General features: G+C 49.4%; 1 protein-coding gene and 2 long non-coding RNA genes across 4 annotated transcripts in view; 2 read left to right on the top strand and 1 right to left on the bottom strand.

The window, feature by feature from the left end:
- LOC121164542 overlaps positions 1 to 15,481 on the bottom strand; it is a 104,736-nt gene that overhangs the window by 26,315 nt on the left and 62,940 nt on the right. The window lies entirely within an intron of this gene.
- The window catches only part of LOC121164484 (MRN complex-interacting protein-like), an 813,414-nt gene that overhangs the window by 773,630 nt on the left and 24,303 nt on the right, over positions 1 to 15,481 (top strand). The window lies entirely within an intron of this gene.
- LOC121164547 overlaps positions 1 to 15,481 on the top strand; it is a 46,046-nt gene that overhangs the window by 7,639 nt on the left and 22,926 nt on the right. The window lies entirely within an intron of this gene.

Genomic DNA, 15,481 nt, shown 5'->3' with positions numbered 1-15,481 from the left:
ACATAGGCTAGGTAGCCAAGACTTGACCTGGTGCCCGTAGGAGATGCCTGCATGGCAGTCTGATCCTAGGTGCTAGAATACCAGCCCCAACAGTTCTATTTTTAACTTTGACTTATTGAGTTCTTCCATTCCTAATATTTCTATTCATTCCTTTTCAGTCTCATTCTCTTTGCTGAATTTCTTATTCAAACCATATACTGATTCCTAATTTTGTTTAACTGTGTACTGGTATTCTCTTCTGTCTGTTGGAATAACCTTATAATGATTCCTTTGACTTTTTTCTGAGGAGTCATTAATTTATTTGAAAGAGAGTGAGACAGAGAGAAAGAATACTGAGATCTTCCACTCACTGATTGATTCCCCAGATGGCCATGGCAGTCAGGGCTGAGCCTGCACAGTCATGAGCTTCCTCCAGGCCCCCCACAATGCCAGTGTCACACACAGTGGCTTAACCCGTTGTATCACAGCATCAGCCTCCCCTTTGAATTCTTCTGCATTTCATCTGTTTCTCCTCATGTTTAGCTGCTAGTCTACAACACAGGGCCGAGGATTGCAAAAAAAAAAAAAATTGTTTTTTTTTTTTTTTTTAACAGGAATGGGAAATTGTGAGTGTTCAGGGTCTAAAATCTTTACAGAAAACTTTACCTGTGCATGCACCCCTGCTGCCCACAGCAGAGCTCTAAGCAGACCGTGGCCTGGAGACACATTGAGACTCATTTGCTGACCCAGGGTGAATCTTTGGAACCACTGTGGTTTAAATGCTCCTCCTACATTCTGGTGTGAGACCAGGCAGGCTCCCAATCACTGCCCTGAGAGAATGCTTCTGCTCAGCCAACCCAGAGAATTGGGGATGAGCCCCAACACAGCCCAGCTCTCCTGTCTGCAAGTTATCAAAACCCATGTGTCCATCAGTAAGTCCTCCCCTGTCCTCCTCTCCCAAGGGAACATTAAGGCACACTGGGTTCTACATCCATGGCCAAACATGTAACCACAAAGACATGGTCAAGTTTACCTGGGCAAGATGGGCCACACAGAGGGGGACCAGAGGAGGAAGTGGCAGGTGGGAGCTTCCTGGGGGTGGGAGGCAGGTGACAGGTACAGGGTGCGAGCTGTTGGTGCCAAGATGCTTGGAGAACACATTGGAAGCACATCTGTCCCTTCACCACCTCCAGCTTCTTGGCCTCCCAAGCTTATGGAGCACCAGGTGTTCCTCCCACACCTGCCTGGCTCCCACCCCCAGCTGATTCCTCCTCTGCCCAGGAGGAAGGCTTGTGAGAGCCTGATCTCACACAGGGACTCCTAGGGTCCCGGCTCAGACCTTCTGGAAAGGGGCCCCCTACCTGTGTTCTCCACAGCACGCCTGAAGCCACAGACATGGCAGATGTTCCACACCCACAGACACATGTCCTCCTTCACCTTGGCCACCAGGTAAAAGGTGCGCTCCTTGATCTTGATGTCGGACACAAATCTCTTTGGCAGATCCTTCCTGTCGAAGCTCACGCCCGCATCCTCCTGCTCACAGTGGCACAGGCTGATGATGCGCAGTGGCTTCTTGGAGCGGGCATTCTTGTAGTATTCCAGAAACCCTGGGTCGCTGCTCTCCTGGCTGCTCCGCAGGACAAACCAGCACTTCCTCCAGGCCCGTGTCCAGGATTTTGTCTAGACCTACTGTTACTCTGAAATGTGTCCTGCAAAGAAGAGGAAGTAGAACAGCTAAGTCCCTTGAAATAAAGATGGAGAAAGGGGAGGAGGGAGCCGACCATATTTCTAATCACATAGCTGCAGCTGTCAAGGCAATGTGACATGGGCAGAGACAGGGAAACATGCAACAGTGGACTGAAACACAGAACTCATTCGTTCCTCCACACAAATATGGCCATATGATTATTTTGTGCAATGTTGGTGCTGTACAAACTGAGCACCCATTGGGGAAAATAAAAAGGAAACAAAGAACCCAGTATAATTCTCCTTTCTCACATTAAAACTAATGTAGTGGCCAGTGCAACGGCTCAACTGGATGATCCTCTGCCTGCAAGTGCTGACATGCCATATGGGTGCTGGTTCCTATCCTGGCTGCTCCATGTTCAAGCCAGCTCACTGTTTGTGGCCTGAGTAAGCAGTGGAGGATGGCTCAAGGCCTTGGAACCCTGCACCTGTATGGGAGACCCGGAGGAAGATCCTGGCTCCTGGCCTCAGATTGGCTCAGCTCTGGCTGTTGAGCCACTGGGAGAGTGAACCAGCAGACAGAACATCTTTCTCTCTCCTTCTCTCTATAAATCTGCCTTTCCAACAAAATAAATAAAGCTTTAAAAAGAAAAATAAAATGAAACGGTGCAAAGAAATCATATACTCAGAGACAAATACACAGATACGGTTTGGGAGAAGCCAGGAGAAAAGCTTGAGACTTTGGTCTGCAAAGCATCCTCTTAGGTTGCCTCAGGAGTGTACAATCTATGAAGCAAACAAGTAGATCTCATGAAAACGAAACACGTTTGCTCTGTGAGAGAACCAGTTACCTGGATGAAGACTGGGAGAAAATACTTCTAATCACATATTGAACAAAGAACTACTGTACTGATCATGTGCTCCTGAACAACAAAAATGAACAGGAGACTTCTGAGCAAAGAGGACACACGCTTGGAAATCATTTCTCTCTCTTTTGAAAAGATTATCTTTTTGTTGGAAAGTCAGTTATATAGAGAGGAGGAGAGACAGAGAGGATGATCTTCCATCTGATGATTCACTCCCCAAGTGGGTACAACAGCAGGAGCCGAGCTGATCCAAAGCCAGGAGCCAGGAACTTATCCAGGTCTCCCATGCAGGTGCAGGGTCCCAAGGCTTTGGGCCATCCTCATCTGTTTTCTCAGGCCACAAGCATGAGCTGGATGGAAAGCAGGGCTGTGGAGATGCGAACCGACACCTATATGGGATCCCGGCTTTTGCAAGGCGAGATCTTTTAGCGACTAGGCTACCATGCTGGGCCTGGAAATCATCATTTTCAAATATGATCAGCTGAGTTGGCACAATGGCACCAGCATCCCCATGGGCCCTGAGTGGTCTTGGCCACTCTACTTCTGATCCAGCCCCCTGCTTGTGCCTTGGGAAAGCAGCAGCCCATAGCCTTGGGACCCTGTATCCACATGGGAGACCCAGAAGAAGCTCCTGGCTCCTGGTTTTGGAGTGACTTAAGTGGCCAGTTGGATAATGTACCAGCAAATGGAAGATCTCTTTCTCAGCTCTCCCCATCTCTCTCTGTAATTTTTCTAAGTAAAATCTATGTATCTAGCTGTATATAAGTATATATATATGTGTGTGTGTGTATTTATGTGTATATATATATACATATTGAAAATGGTAGTGGTGGGCCCGAAGCAGTAGCCTAATGGCTCAAGTCCTTGCCTTGCACGAGCTGGGATCCTGAAGGAGTGCTGGTTTGCATCCCAGCGACCTCTCTTCCCACCCGGCTCTCTGCTTGTGGCCTGAGAAAGCAGTCAAGAATGGCCAAAGCCTTGGAACCCTGCACCCACATGGGAGACCCAGAAGAAGCTCCTGGCTCCTGGCTTTGGATTAGCTCCACTGCAGCCATTGAGTCTACTTGGGGAGTGAACCAGCAGATGGTAGATCTTTTCTCTGTCTCTCTCCTCTCTGTATATCTGACATTCCAATAAAAATAAAATAAACTTCTTAAAAAATGGTAGTGGGTGTGACTGGAGCACAAAAGAAGAAATTCACTGCTGGTGGACATCTCTACCTCGCCTGCATCACGCTCAGCATCCCACTTGTGATACTGTGTTAGCTGTGCAGGAGAGACCCACCCAGTGAAAACTGGGTGCTAAAGGGAACACAGATGTCCCATTACTGTTTATTATAACCAGGTATTCCTCTAAAATTGTCTAAAACCAAAATAAATAATAATCCCAGGCAAGCAACTTTGCCTCTCATAGAGGATTACAATAAGCAGCAAAGGACTAAGGGGAGTGGCCGGCTATTCAAGTCACATGTAGGAGCGATGCGAGTGGGAGAAGGAAGGGTCCAGCCACAGGTGACAGCACTGATGCCATCTGCTGTCCCAGGGACATGTCCCGGACTGCAAGGGCAGTGGATGGTTCCCTGGGACCATAAACACATTTACAGCAGGAATAAGGTGGGATGGAACATGAATGGACCATAAGAGCAGGCTTCCCAACAGGAAGGACGACAAGGGTGCAGGTAGAGAGAGCCCACCAATGGCAGGCTCAGGACAGCAGCCAGGCTTCCCTGGGCTCTGGGAAGGAGGCAAAGGTGCGGCTCCCGCCTGGACTGAGGACTCCAGCCCCCGTGAGGTCAGGGACTGGACCACAGTCAGTAAGATGGACAGCTTCCGGGTTCAGACTCGTTTCTTTTATTTATTTTTTTAAAAGATTAATTTTTATTATTTTTCTATTGGAAAGGCAGATATACAGAGAGGAGAGACAGAGAGGAAGATCTTCCATCCGGACGCAGCGGGCCGATGATGCTATGCCGATCCCATGCCAGGAGTCTCTTCCGGGTCTCCCATGTGGGTGCAGGGTCCCAAAGCTTTGGGCCGACCTTGACTGCTTTCCCAGGCCACAGGCAGGGAGCTGGATAGGGAAGCAGGGCTGCCGGGATTAGAACCGGCGCCCATATGGGATCCCGGGCGTGCAAGGCGAGGACCTTTAACCACTTGTGCCACCGCGCCGGGCCCTATTTTTTTTTTTTTTAAGATTTATTTTATTGGGCCCAGCTAGGTGGCCCAGTGGTTGAAGGTCCTCGCCTTGCACGCCCGGGATCCCGTATGGGTGCCGGTTCTATCCCAGCAGCCCCGCATCCCTTCCAGCTCCCTGCCCGTGGCCTGGGAGAGCAGTTGAGGTCGGCCCAAAGCTTTGGGACCCTGGACCTGCATGGGAGTCCCGGAAGAGACTCCTGGCTTCGGATCGGCATAGTATCGGCCGTTGTGCTCACTTGGGGACTGAATCATCGGACGGAAAATAATAAATAAAAAAATAATAAAAATAAATCTTAAAAAAATTATTTTAATTTTATTGAAAAGGCGGATATACAGAGAGAGACAGAGAAGAAGATCTTCCGTCCCAATATATTTTTAAATTATTTATTTATTTTTATTGGAAAGGCAGATGTACAGAGAGGAGGAAGGACAGAGAGGAAGATCTTCCGTCTGATAGGGGAGCTTCTTATAAAACCTCTCATAAACCCAGTTTTCAAGGAGGACAGGCCATAGGTGTCCTTTGCTCTGCCAGCTGTTGCATGGCTCAGCACCTCAGCCACAGCACTGGATTGGCCCATATTCTTGCAGAACCTCGAGGTGTAGGTTTTTTGAGAGAAGACCCTGACTCCTTACTTAGAATTGCATGGAAACAGAGAGGCTTGAATTGGGGGCAGGAAGGTCGTCATTAATTAGGTCTCCTAAAATGTCTTGGTTCTCCAAACTGGCCAGGTAGGGGGGGGTGGGGCTCCACTCCTACTCTTTCTCTATCTTTCTGTTATTGGGAAAAGGAAATGTGGCCTGGGGGAGGGTGGACTGCAACATCCCTGTGCTTGGAAACTTTGTAACAAGCAGATGGGCCTCAGCCAATGACATCAGCCCAGACTCTCTGCATGGCAGACAGCTAAAAGTTTCCAGGAAGACAGACAACTTTTGTAGCCAGTGAAGCTGTTTTTGTTCCTCCCTTCTCTTTGTTTTCCTTCAACAGTGTGCTGAGGTTTTTGAGCTGGGGCTTTTTCCTTCTTAACAAACTGCCTCATTTAACTTGTCTAAGTTGTTTTTCTATTTTCACACTAACTTGATGCCACAAATGTGTTTTCATTTTGTGTCGAATTGATTTACACCTAAAGGAATCTAATAACATTTTAGTTGAAATAATGTTTCCTATATACATTGACAAATCTTATGCTTTTTAAAGACGTTGTCCTTAAGTCACTACCAAGCAAAGGCTTATTTTGGTGCAGCAAGGTTAGTTAGCATTTGAGATATCTGCATCCCATCTCAAGAGTGCAATTGGAGTCCTCGGTGCTCTACATTTTTAAAAAAGTGTTTATTCTGATTGGAAAGGCAGAATTACAGAGAGAAGGAGAGACAGAAAGATCACCTATCTGCTGGGTCACTCCCCAAGTGGCCACAATAGCTGGAGCTGTGCTGATTCAAAGGCAGGAGCCAGGAGCATCTTCCAGGTCTCCCATGTGGCTGCAGGGTCCCAAGGCTTTGGTCTGTCCTCCAAGCAGGAAGCTGGAAGGGAAGTGGAGCAGCCAGGATGCAAACGGGTACACACATGGGATCCTGGTGCAAAGTAAGGACTTTAGCCACTAGGCTACTGCACTGGGCCCTGGGCACACTCCTTTTGATCCAGCTTCTTGCTAAGGCATCCTTAGAAGGCAATGGATGATGGTTCAGGTGCTTGGAAGCCTGTAACCCCTGTGGGAAATTCAGAGGGACTTCCAGGCTCCTGGCTTTGGTTATGCCCACTCTGGGGAATTAATCAGCAAGCAGGAGTTACCTTTCTCATTTTCAAGTCAGTGAAAGTAATAAATATTATCAGTTAATCCTTAATTTTTACAAAGAATGTATGAATTTAAAGACCGACATGCATACATACATTTCAATGAATGAATATCATGTGCTGATCTAATGCAGATTGTGTAAGATCTGGACTTGCAAGGTGCTTTTTGAATTTTCACAGGGAAAACAGCCTTAAAATTCTGAAATGCAGAAAACAGACGCTTGCATGCATTCCAGTTTTGGTTTTTGGTTTTGTAGACTTACATAGTGTCATTCTAGTAAGATTTGTATAAGATCATTGACGGCATTAACTTTAAACAATTGTTCCTTCCAGTCACTTGTTATATACTCCGTTGATAGTTTTTGAGAAATCTTTGTAAGTTCGACCGCATTAAAGCAGAATCCTATGGCAGGCTGCTTAGGCTCGGACTGTGTCCTTGCTGTGGGTGGGGTTTGTGTCCACTCTAGGTGGAAGCTCCCTTTGGACTGAGCAGTAGGTTAAGGCCGGCACTAACACGCATTTGTCTGTTTCTTTTGTTTGTTCTGCTTTGTTTTGCTTTTTGATTTGTTAGTAAGGAGATAAAATAGTGAGACTGGCTTGGCAGTTCAACAAGCTAAAACTCTGCCTTCAAGTGCCAGCATCCCACATGAGGACTGGTTCAGATCCCGGCTGCTCCACTTCCCATCCAGCTCCCTGCTTGAGGCCTGGGAAAGCTTACCCTTTTATCAGCCATTAAGGACCACAAACAGCAGGCCGGCAACTAGCAACTTCGCCTAGAGAGTGCAGACACACAAGAAAGGGACAGGGTGAAGTGGCCTGGCTTTTGGAGCAGCTCCCCTGGGACACCAGCATCCCTGGTTTGTGCAGGGGGTTCAGTCCCAGCTGCCCTGTGGTTCCCGAATGGCTCAAAGACCAGGGCTGGACCAGGCCCAAGTCAGGAACTTCATCAGGGTCTGCCTTGAGGGTGGTAGGGCCCAAGCACTGGGGCCGTCTTCCAGCTGCTTTGGGAAGATTTTTTGTTTGTTTGTTTAAATTCATCTTAACTGAGGATGTTGTTGATTGATGCATTAAGATAACTCCATGCATTTGGATTTCCTTAGTTGCAATGATTCATTTGTGTGGATCCCTAAGGAGAGTGTTAGCAGTGAGGATGATGGTTTCATCCCAAAGTAACTCCTTGAGATTTTCTTTTTCAAATTCAAGTCAACTTATCCTTACTTCTCTGTTGCATATCATGCTCTCATCTAATCATACATGAAGTATGGGTAGTCTGCCACTATGTCAACTTTTTCCTGTTTCAGGTTGGTTTAAGGTCTCCTAATGTATCATCATCTAACTGCAACTCTCATCTTTTCTTCAAGCCAGGACACCTCCGACTACTTGAGAACACACGTGTGATGGTGTAATTTCTGCTTTTCTGAAAGAACTCGGAGGAGACCTGATAGAGGAGCTTGGGGAACACCTCCATCAGGACACAGTCCCTGCAGGTAAGCACAAGAACCAGGGCAGGGAGCAGCCCAGCCCAGGCCTGATTACAGTGCCCACCAGTATACCTGTGGCTCAGATATGGGGGCAGGCCAGGCTGGACCCGTTCTTGGCAGCCACTGGCAGATCTGAGAACCAGGACAGGGTGCAGGACAGGCTGAGTTGGGCCACAACACCAGCCAGTTCACCTTTAGGGCTGCAACTCGGGGCTAGCTAGGCTAGGCTAGGCTACAGTACCAGCATGAGCTGTAATTGGGTACACACCCTGCCAGGCCAGGCTACAATACCATCCAACAAATGCCAAGGTGAGGCACAGCTTTCCAGACCAGGCTATAGCCCTCACCAGTACATGTGAGTCCCGAGGGAGCTTTTTACGAGGTCCGCATGGGTTCCTGTTGGTGACAGTGAGAACTGGGACTGAGGGCAGACCAGGCTTGGCAGAGCTACAATACCCATAAGGCTGCATGTGAGCTGGGAAAGCCAGCAAGGCCAAGTGGCTATAACCACTGTGCATGCATGAGCTAGGGCAAGTGCAGGCTGCCCAAGCTTTGCCACAGCGTCAGGACTGGCAAATGCTGGGACCAGGCACAGCTCCTGTCAAGCTAGACTGCAGAACCACCAGGAGGGCACAAGATCGCCCAGTAGGGAAACTGTGGGCTCCCACAGGTAAGTATGAGAAGCAGGGCTGCGGGTGAGACTGGTTGGCCAAGCAGTGCAATCTACTGGGATGAGTGTGATCTGGATAACAAGGCTGGTTGGGTTGAGCTAGGCTAAAACACCTATTGACATATATGACAGCTGAATGGGATGTGTGGCAGACGGGACCAGGATTCCAACCATGGCTGAAGCACAGGGCCAGTGGACTGACTGGAGTGCAGGTATCAGTACTGGGCCTCCTCTGTAGCTAAGCCAGAGCAGTGGATGGCATACCCAGATGCACATGGAGGATATGACAGTCCACTGGGAAGTGCAGTGGACATCTGCTACCATAGCAGAGGAAGGAGGGCAAAACAAACTGTACAACTAGCCCAGCCAAGTGTTGACAGCATATATCTGGGAGAATGGAAACTCTAAGGTGGAGTGTGTCAGCCAATGGTCCTTGGATGGACAGATTTTCCCATCCTTGAAGCAACAAAACTAACAGCATTTCAGAACTATTAAAGTTACTTGAGCAGAACCTGCAGAGCATGCTTCCCATTGGGACCCTGGTATGATATTGGGTGGCCATTCCCCACCCCAGGTACTGAGGCAATTGGAAGGCTGAGTGCAGCTTCTCTTCTCATCTCCTCCCTTGCCCCCAGAGACAGGAGGAAGAAAAGGAAACTTGCAAACAATGATCTCACCCACTTTCCCCTAACCCTCAATCCTTCCCACCCCCAATCAACCCTGTAAACATCACTATTAAAAAAAAATGTGATTTAGGGAGCTAACACTTAACATAGTGGCTAACATAGTGACCTCCTTCCAACATCAGAGTGACTGTTTGCTTGCTGGCTTCATCTCTTGAGTCAGATTTGTTGCCAGTGCAGACCCTGGGAGAGAGTGATGATACTTGGCTTCTTGCCACCTTCAAGAGAAATCTGTTGTTTTTCTGCCTCCTGGATGTGTCATTGGCCCATTCCTAGCTGTTGCAAGCATATGAAGGTGACCTAGCAATCAACGGTTCTGCTCTTCTTGTCTTCCAATGGAACACTGATTGTGGTGTGTCAAAGGAACAGGGGAAAGTGCATGAGACAATTGTTTACAAATTTCCCTCCCACCTCCTTTCCTTCCTTGCTTTCTTCCTTCCTTTCTCTTCTTTCTTTATTCATTCCTTTCTTTTTCTTTCTTTCTTTCTTTCTTTCTTTCTTTCTTTCTTTCTTTCTTTCTTTCTTTCTTTTCTTTTCTTTCTCTCTCTCTCTTTCTCTCTCTCTCTTTCTTTGCCTTCCTTCCCTCCCTCCCTCCCTCTCTCTCTCTCTCTTTCTTTCTCTCTTGTTTCATTTTCTTCCTGTACCTGGGTAAAATGGTAAAGAAGGGAGGAGGGCCACTTCTAGCAGCCCAACTGCATCAGCACCCTGGGGATGCAGGACGGCCACTTGATGTCATCCCAGGGTCCCTGATGTGGAGCATGTTCCAAGGGTACTGCTCAAGTGATTTTCGACACTTCTGAGATGTTGTTGACTTCATTGCTCCAAGGTTGAGGAAATCCTTCCAAGGTCTGCTGGCTGAAATAGTTCACCTTAGAGACTCAATTGGCCCAGATACTTGCTGTCAAAGCTTGGTCAGGTTAGTTGTCCAAATTATTCTGTCTTCCATCCTCTGCCATGGTACGAGATGTCCTCTGAAGGATTTCAGTTAGCTGTCATGTCTATCATGTGCTTCTAGGCATGTCATCCACTGCACTGCCATTAGCAAGTGTGGGGCCCCAGTTCTAACACATGCATTCCACGGTCAGACCACAGATGCTGTGATTTTGCCTGTGCTTGGTGTTTTGAGTCCAGTGGTCCAGTCTGGGAGTATGGGGAGGAAGTCCCCAAAGAAACCTTATCTGTGGTAAGCCCAGACCTGAGTCTTGTGTGTCAGCCAGTGTGGAGTCTGGCTCAGTTGTTCACCCACCTCAGCACTGCTTCCCCCTCCCCCCCGCCCCTGGTGGTTGCAGTTTCTGAGTCAGTTCTGTCCGCAGCCCATCTCTTACACAAACCAATGGATACTGTGGCCCAGCCCATCCCTGTGCACCACACGCTTGGCCCTCATGTAAATCAGTGGGAACTGTAGCCTAGTCAGAGCAACCCCCAATAACTGCACCAGGTCCACCCCCAAACCTAGTTCCTGTGCTTGCCAGCATGTGCAGCAGACTGTCTAGTCTATCCCGCATCCCATTTGACTTTTGTACACATGAGTGCGAGCTGCAGCCTAGTTCACTTGACCGGTACCATGTCCCACCCATACTTATGCTGATAGGTACAACCACCTGTCCAGCAAGGCCTGCCTCAGTCCTGGTTCTTATGTTCACTGGTGGGAGCTGTACCCCAATAGAGGGGTATCCAAGTGTCCCAATTAGGCCTGCTTCCAACCCCAGATCTTATACTTTCGAGGTGGTTCTGTAGTGTAGTCTCACAGGATTTGTTCCCATTCCCAGCATGCCAACTGATGCTGCAGCAAAGCCTGAGCAGCCTGCACTTACTCTGGCTCATGCATGCCCCAGTGGATATAGCCAGTTGACCCAGTCTGACTCCTGCTAACCCAGCTCAATGCAGGCCAACAAGTGTTGTAGCCCTGCCAAGTCTGGTCAGCCCCATGTCCTAGGTCTCCTGCTCAGCAGTGGGTACACTGGCAAGGCAGGGGAGCCCCTACAGTACCCCTCCTGGGATTTTCCCCCACCACCCAAGGTCTTACATGTGGTGGTGGGTGCTGTGGCTAAGCTTGGAGTGGCCTGCCATGTATCCTGGCTTGACCTGGCCTGCCCCTAGTTCTGGCACTAAAGGGAACTGGCTTGTGTTGTGACCCAACTCAGCCTGTCCTGTACCCCATCCTGGTTCTTACATCTCCTAGTGGGTGCTATGAACTGGCCCAGCCTGACCTGCTCCCAGACCTGACCCGCGTTGGGAGAGCTGCCCAAAGCAAAGCTGCCAGCCTCTTACCAATCTAGGGATCTCTATAGCAAAGACGACCCCATGACAGTGGCCCCTAGGTGCTGTGGCTCCAGCACCATCCTTACCGATCACCCACCCTCATCCTGCACCTTCTCCTCAGTAATGCTGCCACGCCGTCACTGCTCCATTGGAACCACTCACAGCTCGGGTTCACTAAGCAACTCTTGAAAACCAGAGTTCCAAAGAGAGAGAGAGAGAGAGCTCTTTCTTCATTGGTCCCTCAGGTGTCCCCAAGAGCCAGCTCTGTGCTAGCCTGAAGTCAAGAGCTTTCTCTGGGTTTCCCCCCCATGGGTGCTGGGGCCTAAGCACTTGGGTCATCCTCTATTGGTTCTCCTGGTGCCATTACCAGGAAGCTAAAACATAGGTGGGCAGCTAGGACATTTACCGCCTTCCATATGGATCCCACAGCACTGGAGGTAATTTTACCCACTTTGCCATGACACTGGCAGCAAAAGCAACATTTCTAATGAGGGACTTGAACATTGTCGATTGTTGTATCTGCAGGGGTTTCTGGAACCTGTACCCTGTTGCACTGTGATGCTGGAGCAAACAGCTGAAACACAGCTTCGAGGAGGATGGAGGATACAGGCAGGGTCAGGGCCAGCTGTGGATTTTGTTCTGTCCACAGAATAAATTTTGGTCAGAGCCAACATTTGCTGTTGAGTAGGATGGTTAGTATAGATCCAGAGTTAACGACTGGCTTGATCTGCCCTCTGTGGTTGCTGATGGGGTGTTGCTGGCCTTGTTCTCCAGTTTCCTGTGAGGTGACCTTGGTCTCCAGGGAGGAGGTGCTAGGAGACATGTAGGAGGCAGGGAGCCTCATCTGAGCTATGCAGAACAGACTTACCACTGTACAGAATGATGGTAGACACTGACAGCGTCCATGGCTTGCTACAGCCCTCACTGCTGCCTGGTGCTGCCCTTCCTTATCCCACGAGGAGGACTCCTCAGGGCTCTGCCAGCACAGCTGAGCAGGTATAGGGCTTCCTTCCTCTCACATTCAGCTGGCAGCTTCTTCTCAGGTCCACAGGAAGCCCATCCACAGTGGGTGAAGCTTCTGCTTGGCCCTAGCCTGCTGGCATCACCCCCTTGTGCCTGACTCTGCCTTTGTCCGTGTCCCCTGCCTGTTGGTCCTGATGTTGGAGTGTGTAGCCAGAGCTGTCCTCTCTTGGAGTGGGACTTCACAGCTGGTCCCTTGGCTGGGGAACCCTGGTCCCCACAAAGGAGGAAGTACATGGCTCTGCAAGGAATAACTGCAAGGAATACCTGCAAGGAATAACAAAACAGCTCACAACCAACTCTTGTTACAAGAGAAATTTTTTTTTACCACAAAGAGATTTCTCTAAATATTTAGTGTAGTTATTTGAAAGGTAGAGTTATAAAACAGACTGGGAGAAATCCTCAATTTGCTGGCTCCCTCCCCAAATGGTTGCAATGACTGAGGCTAGGCCAAACCAAATGCAAGCCTGGGATTTCATCTGGGTTTCCAATGTGGGTGATTGCCAGGGGCCCAAGTACTCAGGCCATCTTCCCCTGCTTTCCCCACACATTAGCATGGAGCTGGATCAGAAGTGGAGCAGTTGGGTCTTGAGCTGCTCTATAGGATGCCAACATTTGCAAATCATGCATTAACACAGTGTACCCCTGTGCTAGTCCCAGGAACTTCTAGAATGAGACCTGTCAGAAGCAGGCAGTCTCTAAGGCAGTCTTGGTAACCCTACTTTTGGGTGCTCGTGGCCTGGCCAAGTCCCACCCTTGGGCTTGGACCTGCTGTGATTAGATTACACAGACAGTGGTTTTGTCTTGAATGTGTGACCTCTCACTGTTTCCCTGGTCTATTGAGTTGGGAAGCAGATGGCCGCATGGGACAGCCCCACTTGCCTGATCTGGCAAGGAGCCCTGGGTCCTGCTCATGGCCATGTGTGTGAGTCTGGATGCTGACCTGTGTCCCGCAGCAGCGGCATGCTGGGCAGGCTTCAGGCTTGGCTGCATGCAGGTACTTGGGTGAGGATTCCGGGAATGAATTTCCCTCTGACCTAGGCACTGCCAGTCTGTCCTGGATGCTGCTGCTGTTTGGATGTGGTTGTCGCCCAAGAGTTGGATGTTGGGAGTCTCAGGATGTGGTGATGGCCCTTCGGTTCTCAGGGGTGGCCCACAGAAGGGATTTGGTAGATTGTCATGGGATGCTGCCAGTTCTCATAAGAGGCCAGAGGGATATTAGAAACAGGGCAGGCTTGGCCCTCCCTTGCTCTGGGGCCTATTTCAAGATTGGACTTACCTGCCTCGCTCCCCTGTCCCGCCCCCATCATGTACAGATGGAACTATTTTCAGTTTGCACCTGGCTTAATCTGAGGATGATGAACTGCAGGTGTGGAGGGTGGGCTGTGTTTTGTGCTGATATAAAAGCAGGCTTTAAAAAAAAATGCGTAATCCAATGGAGTTAAAAGATTTTCCGGAGCAGGCATCTGGCCTAGTGATTAAGACACCTGTGACCTGTATCGGGGCACCTAGATTTGCTTTCCTCGTCTGGCTCCCAGCTACAGCTTCCTCCCATTGAGGACCCAGGGAGTTAGCAGGGCACAGCTCCCCTGCTTGGGACCATGCCATCCATGTGGGAGACCCAGCTGGGGTCTCACTCCTGCCATTTGGGGAGTGAACCCGCAGGAAGAACACTCTATGTTCCTGTGTCTGTCTCTTTCTGTCTCTGCCTCTCTAAACACTAGTTTATTTTGTAGCAAAAATGAGATTCCTGCAGTTTTGTGAAAATTTTTCATATGTATGGACCTCAAAAGTTTTTTGGCACTGAAATAAACTTATCTTTAGCAATACTATTACTGCTTGTTTGAGAGGGAGAGAGACAAGCTGATTCATCTTTCAATGCCAGCCATGGCCAGGGCTGGGCTGAGGTGGAAGCCAGGAGCTGGAATGCAATCCAGGGCTCCCCCACGGGAGGCAGCAGCCACCCACCTGCTCCCACTGGGGTGGCACTGGCAGGAAGCTGGAGTGAAATCCTGGCACTCCCCCAGGATAGGCTAACTGCTGCCTCCTAAGCTGGTCTTCTGGTGCTATTCCATGAACACTGATAGTCACGCAAGAGAGTCAGGAGAACACCTGCCTGCCTATCTCCTCGGGAATGCACAGTTCTACTGCAGGGACAGATGTTTAAGGAGGAACACTCACATGAGGACTTTGGGAGGGATGCCTCGCTGTCTCTGAGCAGCCGCTTTGCTGATGGTTGCAGGCGGTGAGAGCAGAAACCAAAATACTTGTGATAGAGAAGCAGCCCCACCCCTTGCTGAGACAGCTTGGCACACACTTTATTTATACATTTATTTAAAGATTTCTTTCTTTTTTTGGAAAGTGAGACATACAGCGAGGAGATCTATCCACTGATTCACCATCAAAGGGGCCGCTATGACCAAGGCTTAGCTGATACAAATCCAGGTGCCCAGAGCTGCTTACTGGCCTCCCACGTGGGTGCAGGATCTGAAGGCTCTGGGCTGTCCTTGACTGCTTTCCCAGGCCACAAGCAGGGAGCTGGAGGGGAAGTGGGGCTGCCGGGACACGAATTGGTGCCCATGTGGGATCCCAGTGCGTGCAAAGCAAGGACTTTAGTTGGTAGGCTACCAGGCCAGGCCCACGTGCTTTATTTAGAGAGAGTGTTTCAGACAGTGGACAGAGTGAGAGTTGGGTTTCTGGCATCCAGGTTTTGAGTTTAGTTTCTCCCTGTCTGTGTGCCTTGGAACAAGCGACTTCTATGAGCTTCAGCTGCCTGTCATTCAAGTGAGTGGGGGCTGAATGAGAGTGTGGGCCAGAGTTCCACTGTGCATAGCAGGTGCACAGGCCTAG

The sequence above is a fragment of the Ochotona curzoniae genome, unplaced genomic scaffold, assembly GCF_017591425.1.
Source record: "Ochotona curzoniae isolate NIBS_2020 unplaced genomic scaffold, NIBS_Ocur_1.0 contig_1031, whole genome shotgun sequence".
Taxonomy (NCBI): Eukaryota; Metazoa; Chordata; class Mammalia; order Lagomorpha; family Ochotonidae; genus Ochotona; species Ochotona curzoniae.
The sequence above is the reverse complement of the archived record's forward strand: the minus strand, read 5'-3'. Positions and strand labels throughout refer to the sequence as shown.